The sequence below is a fragment of the Aedes aegypti genome, chromosome 3 (assembly GCF_002204515.2).
Source record: "Aedes aegypti strain LVP_AGWG chromosome 3, AaegL5.0 Primary Assembly, whole genome shotgun sequence".
NCBI classification, from domain to species: Eukaryota; Metazoa; Arthropoda; class Insecta; order Diptera; family Culicidae; genus Aedes; species Aedes aegypti.
The window spans coordinates 381550614-381563244 of NC_035109.1; the positions used below are offsets into that span (position 1 = coordinate 381550614).

A 12631-nucleotide genomic window follows, 5' to 3' on the forward strand; every position below is an offset into this window, starting at 1 on the left:
AGCTGATGATGTGTGTGCAGTACTAGATCAACGCCCTGAAGCGATCTGGGATCTTTGGGATGCGTCCTGAATAATTTGTCTTTGTCCTGAATGTACACGGTCAAAAATAATTCAAAAATTTGGATTTAAACAATTCAATACAGAGTCCGAATTAAGGCGAATGTGAACACTAATAAATTCTCAGTAAAATCGGTGTTGTGGTGAAATTATATGTGAAACTGGCAACACGGAGAGAGACTGATATTAGAAGTGGAAAGTAAAGACGAAGTGTTGGGAGGCTGCATGTTGAGAAGATAGAAATAAACACCAAAATGTTATAATGGAATTCAACGAATATAATTTCAATTCTTTATTATGTTTCCGATCGATTCAATCGCATGATGCATTTTTGTATGATCCATTACAATATTAGTTTTGTAACAAACTATTTGATTTATTTTCATATTATGAACAACATGTTAAAATAAATAAATGCATCATGTGCCATTTGACAGAAGCGATTGCGCCTTTTGACCTTCTGGTTTGACTATCATCAGCTTCGTCGTTATGCTACGATCTTTCACACGAACTTTCATCACTATCGCCCTTCTGCACACTCAGTTTTAAGTGAGCCCTGCTGTCACACTCAATCTCAAATGCGCCCGGTTACCACAGGGGGGACGATGGGTGAAATTGACATCAGAGTTCGTATCGAAAGAGAATATCAAATGTGCCTTTATGTTTTTTTCACTTATTTCGAGCAAAACGTTATTTTTAAGGAACAGTTGTGTATTATATAATTGTAATTTATCAAATAAACTGTTAGGTGTATAAAACTCAATTTGTTTACATTTGTCAATTAAACTAGGTATGCTGTTCTGCTCAAGAAAAGTAAAAATTTCTGCTGAAGAAATGGTCAAGAAATTTTCTTCAGTGATCCTCATTTGAATTGACATTTCTTTTCAACTGCGTACTGCGATCAAAGAAAAATGCTTTTCTTGAGCATTTCTTGCAACAAATTTCCAACGCATCGAGATAGGCGATTACTTTTCTGTTGAGGTGCATACTTCCCATTGGGCCGTAATTCTGGTACTGTATTGAATTGTCTTTCAACCATTTTCTTCAATTTTCTTTACATTTCGATATATTGACCTTTAAAGACGTTCATACTAATAATAGCTAATAATCGATAGCGAACATTATCGATTCATCAAGAAACATGAAGTTACTGAAAATGTGTCTAAAAAAATGATGAAGATCTTTGCCAAAACCTCGATATCGTTCTTTATAAATGTATTTAAATATATCGAATTTTGCTGATACCCTGTCGCGGATTTTTACATGTTCATTGTTAATTATTTGTTTTGAGAAGAAAAAAAAAAAGTTTTGGAGGTAATTGTTATTAGAAAGAAAAACAACGTTTGTGAGTATGCAATCACTTATGTGTATGATAGTTCGTGTGATTTGCGTAATGCCCGGATAATCGGTAAAGACGATTCTCAAATGGTTGACTGCCCGCATAGCAAAAAACGCTTTGGCAAATTTTCCAAACAACATTTAAATCATAAATCATACGTTAACTGCTTCCAACATTGTGGCTTAATTGTGTTACTATAAATATATTTCGGTTTTATACTGTATTATGCTCTGCTAGATAAATCCACGGAATGCGTTTATCTGAAAGTCTCGATATACCGTCGCAGTGATAATAAAAATCATCAAATGTTTCAGATTTGACAAATTTGGAACATTTGCGTCCTTGCAGAACGGAACAATCCAAGCCTACTTGAAATTTGACGTTGCGTTTGAATTGCGCGCATATAATCTGCGCGTTACCGCCGCCGCTGGAAGTGGATTTAAAATGAGCGCCGCAATATCTCACACTACATCTACTGTATCGCTAACTGTTACCGTATAGCTAATTGCCATCAATCAGTTCCATATAGTCCATATTTGGAAACTATGAATAAATCAACTATTTCTAAACTTACGAGGGTTATATCGGAAATGGTTAAAATTTGGCAAAACATTCAAATATGATTGTATACTGTTTAGTATCATGAAAAGATGTCACACATACATTGAAGTCTTATGGTTTGATCATAGACTTAAAGAGTAAGACCTTGGACTGTCGAAGAAACGGTTTTAAATTTTGGGGACCAGTCGGGTACCCAGTAAAAACATTTTCCGTGTAGTTTTTTTTCCGTGCACATCGAATTGTCTGATTGACGTTTATTTTTTTGACAGTTCGTTGTCGGATTTTATGTTTTGTATTTTTGTTTCTTTTCTCCTCATTATTTTAAAAGACGGAATAATGTAAGTATTTTGTGGATTTTTTTTATATATATCACTAATAATCAATCCGATTTGTTTTAATTCCAGGCCAAACCCCAAAATTGTTAGAGATCAGCACCTCACACAACTCGTTCCTGGTGCGAAGGATCCGTGACGGGCAAGAAATATCAAGGCCAAAATCCAGGACAAGGAGGGAATCCCGCCAGATCAGCAGCATTTGATTTTAGATGGCAAGAAGCTGGGAAATGACCGCACCCTGTCCGACTACAACATCCAGAAGGAGTCTACCCTCCACTTGGTGTTGCGCCTCCGCGGTGGTGTCAAGATGCGCAAGAAGAATTACTTCACCCCATGAGGAAAAGGTCAAACTTGCCGTTCTCAAGTACTACTAGGTCAACAAAAACGGAAAGATCCACCATCTATTTCATGAGTGCTCCAGCGAGACCTGCTGTGCCAGAGTCGTCATGGCCGCCCATGAAGATCGTCACTACTGCGGCAAGTGCCACCTGACCCTGATCTATTCTAAGCAGGAGGAAAAGTGAAAAATGGCAGGCCTTCGCTTTCTCCGGGTGTTATTTTGCGTTTACTAAGTAGCAATGCCCGAAAGGATCTTCTCTAATGTTTTAGGATTACGAAAAAAAATAATGGAATTCAAATCCTCAAAAGAAAAGCTTGATACGGCTGCACATTCCGTATTGACGCCTAAAAAAGTGGATCGAAGAATTGGAATGATTCCCCCGAGAAATCGGAAGATTCCTCAGAATCCGATGATTCCTCCGGGAAAAGATGATTCCTCCGCAGAATCAAATCATTTCAAATTTTCAATTACCAAAAACAAAGATCTAGGGGCCTTCCTTAGCCGAGTGGTTAGAGTCCGCGGCTACAAAGCAAAGCCATGCTGAAAGTGTCTGGGTTCGATTCCCGGTCGGTCCAGGATCTTTTCGTAAAGGAAATTTCGTTGAATTCCCTGGGCATAGAGTATAATCGTACCTGCCACACGATATACGAATGCGAAAATTGAAACTTTGGCAAAGAAAGCTCTCAGTTTAATAACTGTTGAAGTGCTCATAAGAACACTAAGCTGAGAAGCAGGCTCTGTCCCAGTGAGGACGTTAATGTCAAGAAGAAGAAGGGTCTTCTTGTTTTTTAATTACATTTTAACTTATAAATTAAAAAATAAAATTCTGTAAAAAATTTAAACAAGACAGTACATATATAACTCATTCGAACATTCATACAAGCCTTCAATTAAAAGACTACTGATTATGCTACCTTCGCACAGTCAAAACACTGTGGGTCTGTGCTGCCCATAAAAGCATAACTGTCCCATATGGAATTGCTACCGATCGAGAAATTCGTCGATGAAGTTGAATATCTGATCGTTGGATAATCGCCAATTTAAAGTCGATAATGCCAGTATAAATGTTCAGCAGAGCAACATCGTGTTTCATATTAATCGTCTAGATGTATTTTGAATTCTTACTTTGTTCCTTAGGGAAATATAATTATAAAATTAAACAAAGTTCTCTTTTGCCTTTATTTTATTGCAATGTAACAGAAATAAAGCCATATCAGACTCACGGCCTGCTCAGAACGTTGATTCAGTATATTCCGAGAATCTGTCATAACGAAATTTATTTCCTTGTGAATCAAGACGCAATGTTGTTTGAAATGTTAATTAAGTTATAGTGAAAATGAAGACGAAATCCAGGTGCCTGAATCAAACGCAGATTTCCCCAACAAAAAAAAACTTTTCGACCGATCCACCAGATGGCCCCCAGATAGCCTGGGTGCTGTATAAATGAGTTAATTTAAATTTCCCTCAAATAAATAAACAATGAATTGAATCAAACAATTGTTCAAACAGTTTTTCGCCCGAAACTTACTTCTCTAAGCTCAATGTATATACAATGAACCAAAACATCGTAAAATATAAGCTTTTTTATATTTTTATATTCTCTAGCCAATATTATATCCACAAATTTAAAAACTTGATAAAATTAACCCATACGAAATCATATCTATCCTAAAATAATAAAAGATATCACAAAATAATAATTAGAACTAATTTTAATGGATCATTAAAATAACCAAAACGGCCGCTATGGAAAGCATAGATAGCGCCACCGTAGTCTTGTGTGTTTGACAGAACAGCAATGCTGTCACAATGTTAAATCCCATATACAGTGGCGCCTTTGTTTTGATGCGGTGAGCACTTGCAAAAACTACCTTCAATGATCCATTATAAATAATCAAGTAGCTAAAAAAACTAAATTTTGAACCATTCCAAAAACATTGAAAAAGAAATAAATAAATAAATATAGTTACCTATAAAAATAAATTTAAACATTGTGAACCAGAAAACTTTGAAAATAATCATTACCATGAGTTCAAGTTATAGAAACTAAAATAGATAAACCTAAAACTCCCTCACAAACACAAAAAGTTTAAAAAATACAAAAATGACTCATAATTTATTAAATTCAATTACAAAAATAATAACATAAGTATTATTAATATTATAAATTCTGATCCTAATAAACTAAAAAGTAGACAGTAGATTAGAAATAAAAACAATACATCACAAAAGACAAAAATAAAGAAAACAATGAAGAAAAATAATAAAACATACAATTTGGTTACAAAGCATAAGTTTGTCCCTTAGTAAATAACTTTACAGCATTACTAAAAGGTTGTTATAATCTCATAAACCTACTCTATTAGGTCCTTTACAAATTTGCATATATCCTAAAACCTTTCGTTCTAATTAAGTTTAAAAAGCTACCACTACTATTACAGGAATTACCAATAATAAACTTCCAATCAATGATAATAAATAATCTATATAAAACAATACTATTTATAATTGATTGAATTATATGAATTCTAAATTTACTGCACTAATCTGCCAAAATAGTAATATAGTTCATAAATTTAAAATTTATATTTCTTATATTAGGGTCTTTTCGTACTATATAATATAATAATTAAATGAAGATCGAAACCAACGTCGGTTTGAACTCAGATCATGTAAGAATTCATAGGTCGAACAGAAGAACTCTAACATAAATTACGCTGTTATCCCTAAAGTAACTTAATATTTTAATCAATAACTGGATCAAATATTTATAATTTAATGTGAACAAAACATGAAAGTTTTTTTTTTAATTTTATTACCACCTCAGAAATTTTTTCATTAAAATATACCTTTTTTATTTTTATGTTTAATATAAGTTTCAAAAATAAAAATCTATGGTTTCTTCACGTTTTTCAATTACATTTTAACTTTTTAATAAAAAATCTATAAAAAATCATTCAATCATTCATACAAGCCTTCAATTACTGATTATACTACTTTCGCACAGTCAAAATAGTCCGGCCCTTTAATAATTTATCAGTGGGCAGGTTGGACTTTAAAATGAATTCAAAAAAAAAACATATTTTTGATGATAGATAGGTGAATTTATTATATGACGAATTCCTTGAATAGCCTTTTATTTTAAATAGTACATATACATTAAATATACTAATTTTATCATAAAAAAAAAATATTCCACAGTAAGTTTTAAACTTCGAGAAAAAATAATATAATAATTAATTTATTAATAAATCCTGATACACAAGGTACAATAAACAAAATTTTATTTTTAACTAAATTAATATCATTTAATTAAAAAAAATAATAAAAAAAGGAGTAGCTCCTTTTTATTTTTGATTCCCAGGAGTTATAGAAAGATTAAATTGAATTAATAATTTAATTTTAACATCTTAACAAAAAAAATGCTGCTTTAATGCTTATTTCTTATAATTTAAATATTATTGCTTCATTTTACATCTTTACTTTCAATAAATATTGGAGCTTTAGGGGGATTAAATCAATCATCATTACGTAAATGAATAGTTTTTTCATCAAGTAATAATATTGGCTGAATATAAATACCTATAATAAATAATAAGCTCTTATAACTAACTTATTTTTTATTATTTTTTTTTATCTGTATCTATTATCTGAATATTCAATAATTTTAAATTGTTTAATTTTAATCAAATCTTTAACTTTTCAATAATAAATCCTTATATGATTTTTTTTATATTCTTCAATTTATTATCATTAGGAGAAATGCCTCCATTTTTAAGATTTTTACCTAAACGACTAGTTATCCAAAATTTAGAAGAAATAAATCTATTATTTATTTTATTTATTGCTGTTTATTCAACTTTAATTACTCTATAGTACTATTTATGAATATATTATAGTTATATATTCAATTATAATGAAAACTCATGGTTATTCTTATATTTGGTTTTGGTTTGGTATATATATAAATTTACGCCAAAACTTCAGCTAATTAAACGCGACAATAATTATTTTCAACAAATCGTAAAGATATTGGAACTTTATATTTAATGTTTGGAGTATGATCCGGAATAATAGGAACTTCTCTAAGAATTTTAAATTGTGCTAAACTTAGTCATCCTGAAATATTTATTTCAAACGACCAAATTGTATTATTGTATTATATTATTGTAACAGGTCATGCATTTATTATATTTTTTTATAGTAATACCAATTATAATTGAATGTCTTGCAAATTGACTTGTTCCTTTAATATGTGTTGTTATTAAAGCTATTTTGCTATTTTTTTGTTTCTTTCACTTTCTATCCGAAATTTAAATAAACCTTTCTTTGACCATATTGGGGGGAGACCTATTATACACCAACATTTATTTTGATATTTTGGACATCTAGAAGTTTATATTATAATTTCACCAGGATTTGGTATAATTTATCACATTGTTACTCAAGAAAGTAATACTTGTCGTAATTAACGAGGAATTAAAAACAAATATCTTGACAAATTTTTAGATAAATGTCTGATAAAATTCTCTGAGAAATAAAGATCTTATCTTCTAGTTCCTGTTAAGCATTTTTTGTTTGTTTTATTGGTACCAATTAGGTCCTTTTTTTGACCCAATTTGATCCCTGGAGAAATTCTTGTAGGAGCTCCTGGTACTCAGCGAATACTTAATGGATTCAAATATTTTTTTGTCAGTATACTGTTAGACATACCTAGTTTCTAAAAGTTGCCAGAGGATCTCGGGAATATTCCTGTGGCCGGAGGACACTTGGACTTAATGCCACGAAGAACCGGCTATAGATTTGATGCATACTAAACCGTTTCAATTCTTGAAAAGTAGAGATTAAACATAATAGTTAACAAAAATGCATTTCCATAAACGCACAGATGTTTAGTTACAAATTAATCACTTTAAAGTTAATATGAGGCGCCCATGGATCCAGAAATGGTAATCAAATTAAGAAAACATGGTTATCCAATTTAGTAGTTTCTCAAAAGGTTGTTTTCTTGTTGCGTTTTCTCCAAATCATAACCGATTCCGGAAACAATCTGAAACTTGAAATTTGCGTTCCTACAGGGGCACAAAGGCCCAGTACCCTTCTCACCCCGCCTGATCCAGTGATCCATCGGAATAACTTCGACCACAGGAACATTCCCGAGAAACTTTGGCCACTTTTAGAAACTAGATATGTGTACGAGTATACTGACAAAAATAATTGAAATCCGTGAAGTATTCGCTGTGAGCGGTGAGTTTAATTTTTTTAGGACCATTATACGGGTTAAAAAACTGCTGCAGAATCCCTGAAGGAACTCTTGAAGAGTTTTCCTCCGGAAGAATCCCTGTAGCAGGGCTGGTAGCAGGCCGCTTTTTAGAGTTTCTATTTTTAATTTGGTTTCTAAAAAGAAAAGTCCCTATTTTTAATGAAAGGTCTCTAGAGCCTCTTTTCTGTCAAAATTTTATCTTAAGTCCCTTTTCCCTTCCCCGCTTTCTGAATAAATACTGGTGGAAAATTATACATGCTCTTCAAGGATTTCTTCACAGATTTTTCGAGGGAACGCTTAAGAATTCTAGTCATTCCAGTAAATCCTCAGTCCCACTGCTCGTAGATCTTCTCGTCGGGATTTCCAAGGACAAGGGTTCCGTCACCTTGAGCCAACGCTCGCGTTCCGTTTCCGATGAACAGCTGATGATCATTTCGATAGTTTTTCTCTCGTGGTTCTCCATCAGCGTCATTATAATCAGGTGCTTTCCGATGGCTTGCATCTCCTTGGTCGGCAGCTGAGGCACAATATCCCCGGAGTTGACCGTCAGCAGGGCACGTGGACAGTAGTCCGTGACTAGGTAGGTTTCGTCGCCCTTCTTCTTGGTCAGCACGATCAAATAGGTGAACAGAAACGCGTAGATGCTGAACTTCTTGCCGAAGGTGAGTTTGGCGTCGTCACCGCGCCACAGTTCGCCCTTTCTCTCCAACTTGCACATCACGCTGCCTGGTGGACCGATTCCGCGACGGGAAGTTATCACAACACTTACTTACTGGGGAACTTCGGTGATCGAGTTTGTAATAAAATCACTTTCGGATCGCTGCGAATTGGATGCAAAATTTGCAACAACAACAAACTGTTGATGCAAACAACAAAAACAAAACCGATCGAATAAAAAGGGACAAACAAAAATTATGGAACTGTGGAAAACGTCAAATGAGCGTGGGTACCGTGGGTCGTTCACATTCTACAAACCGTTCGCCCGAAAAAATCGAGAGTTTCATATTGATTGATGGTTTGATAGTAAATATACCGTACGCGGAGTAGTTATATTGCACTTGTGTGCGTTTTGTGAAATCGGAGAAAATTTTTCAGCAGTCAAACTGCCATATTTTTATTCATTTCTGCGACTCGAGTGCCGAAGCTGATTTGGTAAGATATTTCATGTTAAATTGCTCAAAAACAACGTACTTAATTTGGTTTCTGTGTTTTCAGAAGTGAAAAAAGGAGTGCATACTTCTCAGGACTTCAGAGTGGTGCTGCAACATATCTATTATTATTTTTCATCGAAGTCAGAGTTGACAATGTTCTTTTTCTTTTTAAGAGTTTCTGAAAGATGTTACAACAGCGCCGTAAGATCGTGGAACCAGAATATCATCCCCAATGCTGAATCTAGGCTCTGAATTCAACTAGAACCTGTTTCGCAACTTTCAGCGGAAGCAAAGTTTCTGGAGTAGCCCACAGACAAAACACAATCGAGCTAAAGGTGGGGGTCGGAATCTTTACCGCTGATTAGGACGAGATCGACTATGATTGATTTTACATTGTTTATTTTAGTGAATGCAATATTAATCTTTGAACATATTAATACAACATTTGTTCGTAGATACACGAATTGTCTTGTTTCATTATAATAGTATGGCATAGCTTTGATATACCCACAGACAAACAGACGTAACACTTAGAACAAATCGCGATAAAAATCATAGTGACGAGGACATTTACGCCCAATGCTAAAATCTTTGTGTTTGGCCGATGGACCAACAGATGGCGGTAGTGTGTAAACGTCAAACGCGAACAAAAACGATGCGAGCGCTGCGGGTGGTGGATTGGCCACCTACCATATATTTGAAATGGTCGTTAAAAAGGTGGTCGATGGACATCGGTGAGAGTGTGACGTCTGTTGGTCTGTGATATACCGTTGACTACCGTAATCCAATAATTTCACAAATTGTAAACGTTTTTATTCCAAATATATTGTTTTACAATTCTAGAACTGTTTCGTTTGTGGTAGATTGAGTGAAAAATGGATAGTATGTCTACCATCTGATGAACGGTAAACGAAAAATTTTGTTCGATAAAATCGATGATTTTTCATGGTTACATAACTTAACCGCCTATTCCCCACATTGTTATTTGTCTGATTACCGTTTCCCATACTGGCAAAACAGTCTGTGGTACTGTGGGTATATTGTTATTCTGGATGTTGATCGGAAAGGTTCAGATATTGTTTGAAGTAGTTGTAGACAATATTGGAAACAGTGCTAATATGGTTCATGATTATGCGGGTGAGAAGATCGGTGATTTTTTTCAGAATATAAATCTCATGTATTGCGCATTTCCTTCACCACTGGACTATCGCAGAAGTTTTTACAAGTGCGGAAACGCCAATAAAAGTGCGCAATGGCATCAAATCGGGTAGGTGTCATCGGGGGACTTATGCTTTGTAAATCAGAGAATAAGTGTTCTGAAGACACCAACGTAATTCGATGCAATTCCGCACTTTTATTCACATTTTTGCACTTATGAGGCCGCACTTCACAGTCCAGTGGTGAAAGAAATACCACAGACAAACAGACGTAACACTTAGAACAAATCGCGATAAAAATCATAGTGACGAGGACATTTACGCCCAATGCTAAAATCTTTGTGTTTGGCCGATGGACCAACAGATGGCGGTAGTGTGTAAACGTCAAACGCGAACAAAAACGATGCGAGCGCTGCGGGTGGTGGATTGGCCACCTACCATATATTTGAAATGGTCGTTAAAAAGGTGGTCGATGGACATCGGTGAGAGTGTGACGTCTGTTTGTCTGTGGAAATACCCAAAATATGGTCGCTAAATTGATAATGCTGTATCTGAAAGTGTTGATTAAATATTGAAATACCACCTGAAGCATTTTTCTTCGTATAAATTATCGATTAAATCAGGTGATGAGCAGCTATATTTCATCAATGCTGTAAATACCAATACTATCATAGCAACTATATCTCCTGCCTCAGCACCAACACATCTGAACCTTGCACTTTCTCTACATGTAACCATATACGTTTGGGTAGAGTAAATGGCATTACAAGCTTATCATAGCTGTCCATCTTTAAGATAGTGAAACCCTGTTCTACTGCACTGCAATCGATTCCAATGAAATCATCGTCTGCAAAATCAAGGATTATATGAGATAAAATGCAATATTGAACAGGAAAATCGGAAATTCATCTCCTTTTCATGCCATGCAATTTTACAAAAAAAAAAAATAGGCTCCTTGTCCGCAATTCTTACACTTGATTGTATTTATTAGCTTCGTTTTGAGTCTTCGTTTTAAGTCTTTGATATTGTCGCACCGCCACCAAACCGGATCGCGCTAGTGAGACTCGCGACGCGCCTCAACTTTAGTGTGGCGCTGCATTCTTACGATTTTTATGAACACAGCGCATTATTTCTATATTAGCTGCGACTTTCGGGGCCCGAGAAAACTATAATTTTAAATAAATGTTGGTCTTGATTTCTACCGGATACATAATATTACCTGCCACAGCGAGATTTTACAAAGTCGAACGCGACCTAGAAATCAATAAACAGATTAACAATGAATTCTATTAAAACGAAGTAAATGGTTACAGGTATATAGAGTGGAAGTCCTAGTGATGTTGATACTTAAGATGTATTTATTGGGGACTTGTTTGAAGTTGTTAAAGACTTTGTTAATCTTCGAACACTTGTGAGTGTTGCCAAAATCATGTTGTGGCTGAGAATGTTGAATAGGATATTATTTGCGTAGAGTGCTGATGGCAATACTCGGTGGAAAACTGGACGTAAACATCAAGAGAAGTACCAGATGTGAGTGAAGAACTACCCGACCAACCAGTCTTCATAATGATTTATAGATCTTTGACCAACGATGGCGATCGCTAACGGTTCAAAACGAATCTATATCGATCGCTATCGAAAATCACTGACTGGTTGACCGGGTAGTCACATGTGTTAAAATGCACGTTAATAAAGCAAAAAAAAGTACCAGATGTACAAAGGAGCAAATTTTATTAAGGAAAATAAATACGGCAGACTTTGGTGGGCTGGTCACTTATTGTGAAAGTCAAACAATAAGCTGTAAATTAATAATATTCAGCATTGAGTGTTACACCAAAGAAAAATTAAAGACCCCCATGTCCCTTGCAGTTGACCAAAATTTTATGGCTCATAAGGTAATCTAGAATGCCGTTCAAAGTGTACTGCGATCTGTCAAACTTGGGTACCTTTTGCACTACCGAGGGACCAAATGCAGTACTAGAAGTGGTACCCAATCTGAGCCCGAGTGGGACGGACCTGGTTACACGTTTATCGAACGTAACTTCAATTGTATATTGAATTTTATTTCTTAGATTTCATTCTTTTAAACTAAGCTTACTGGTTTAAGCCATGTAAAAACATACTTGAGCCACTCTGGTAAGTTAAGACAGTTGTAAATATTTCTAATTTTAACAGCTATATACCAGTTGAGGACAGTTTGACCAACTTTTCGAAGGTTTTTGTAGGTTTCTTCAGTGCTATTACGTAATTTTAATATGGATTATATTGAATATTTAGGTCAAAAACTTAAAATCAAGATTTCTCGGGACTCCTCCTAGGGATTTTTTTAATAATTTGCCCGGAGTTTCAGAATGACTTTAGGAATCGAGCCCTGTGTTCATATTTGATGGACATATTTTTTGCATAATAACGGTCTGTCGGGGCACCG

The 12631-nt window shown here is 34.7% G+C and overlaps 1 pseudogene; it reads left to right on the forward strand.

Moving 5' to 3' along the window:
* The first annotated feature begins 2428 nt into the window (after window positions 1–2428).
* Window positions 2429–3134, forward strand: LOC110678278 (annotated as a pseudogene).
* The last annotated feature ends 9497 nt before the right edge of the window (window positions 3135–12631 follow it).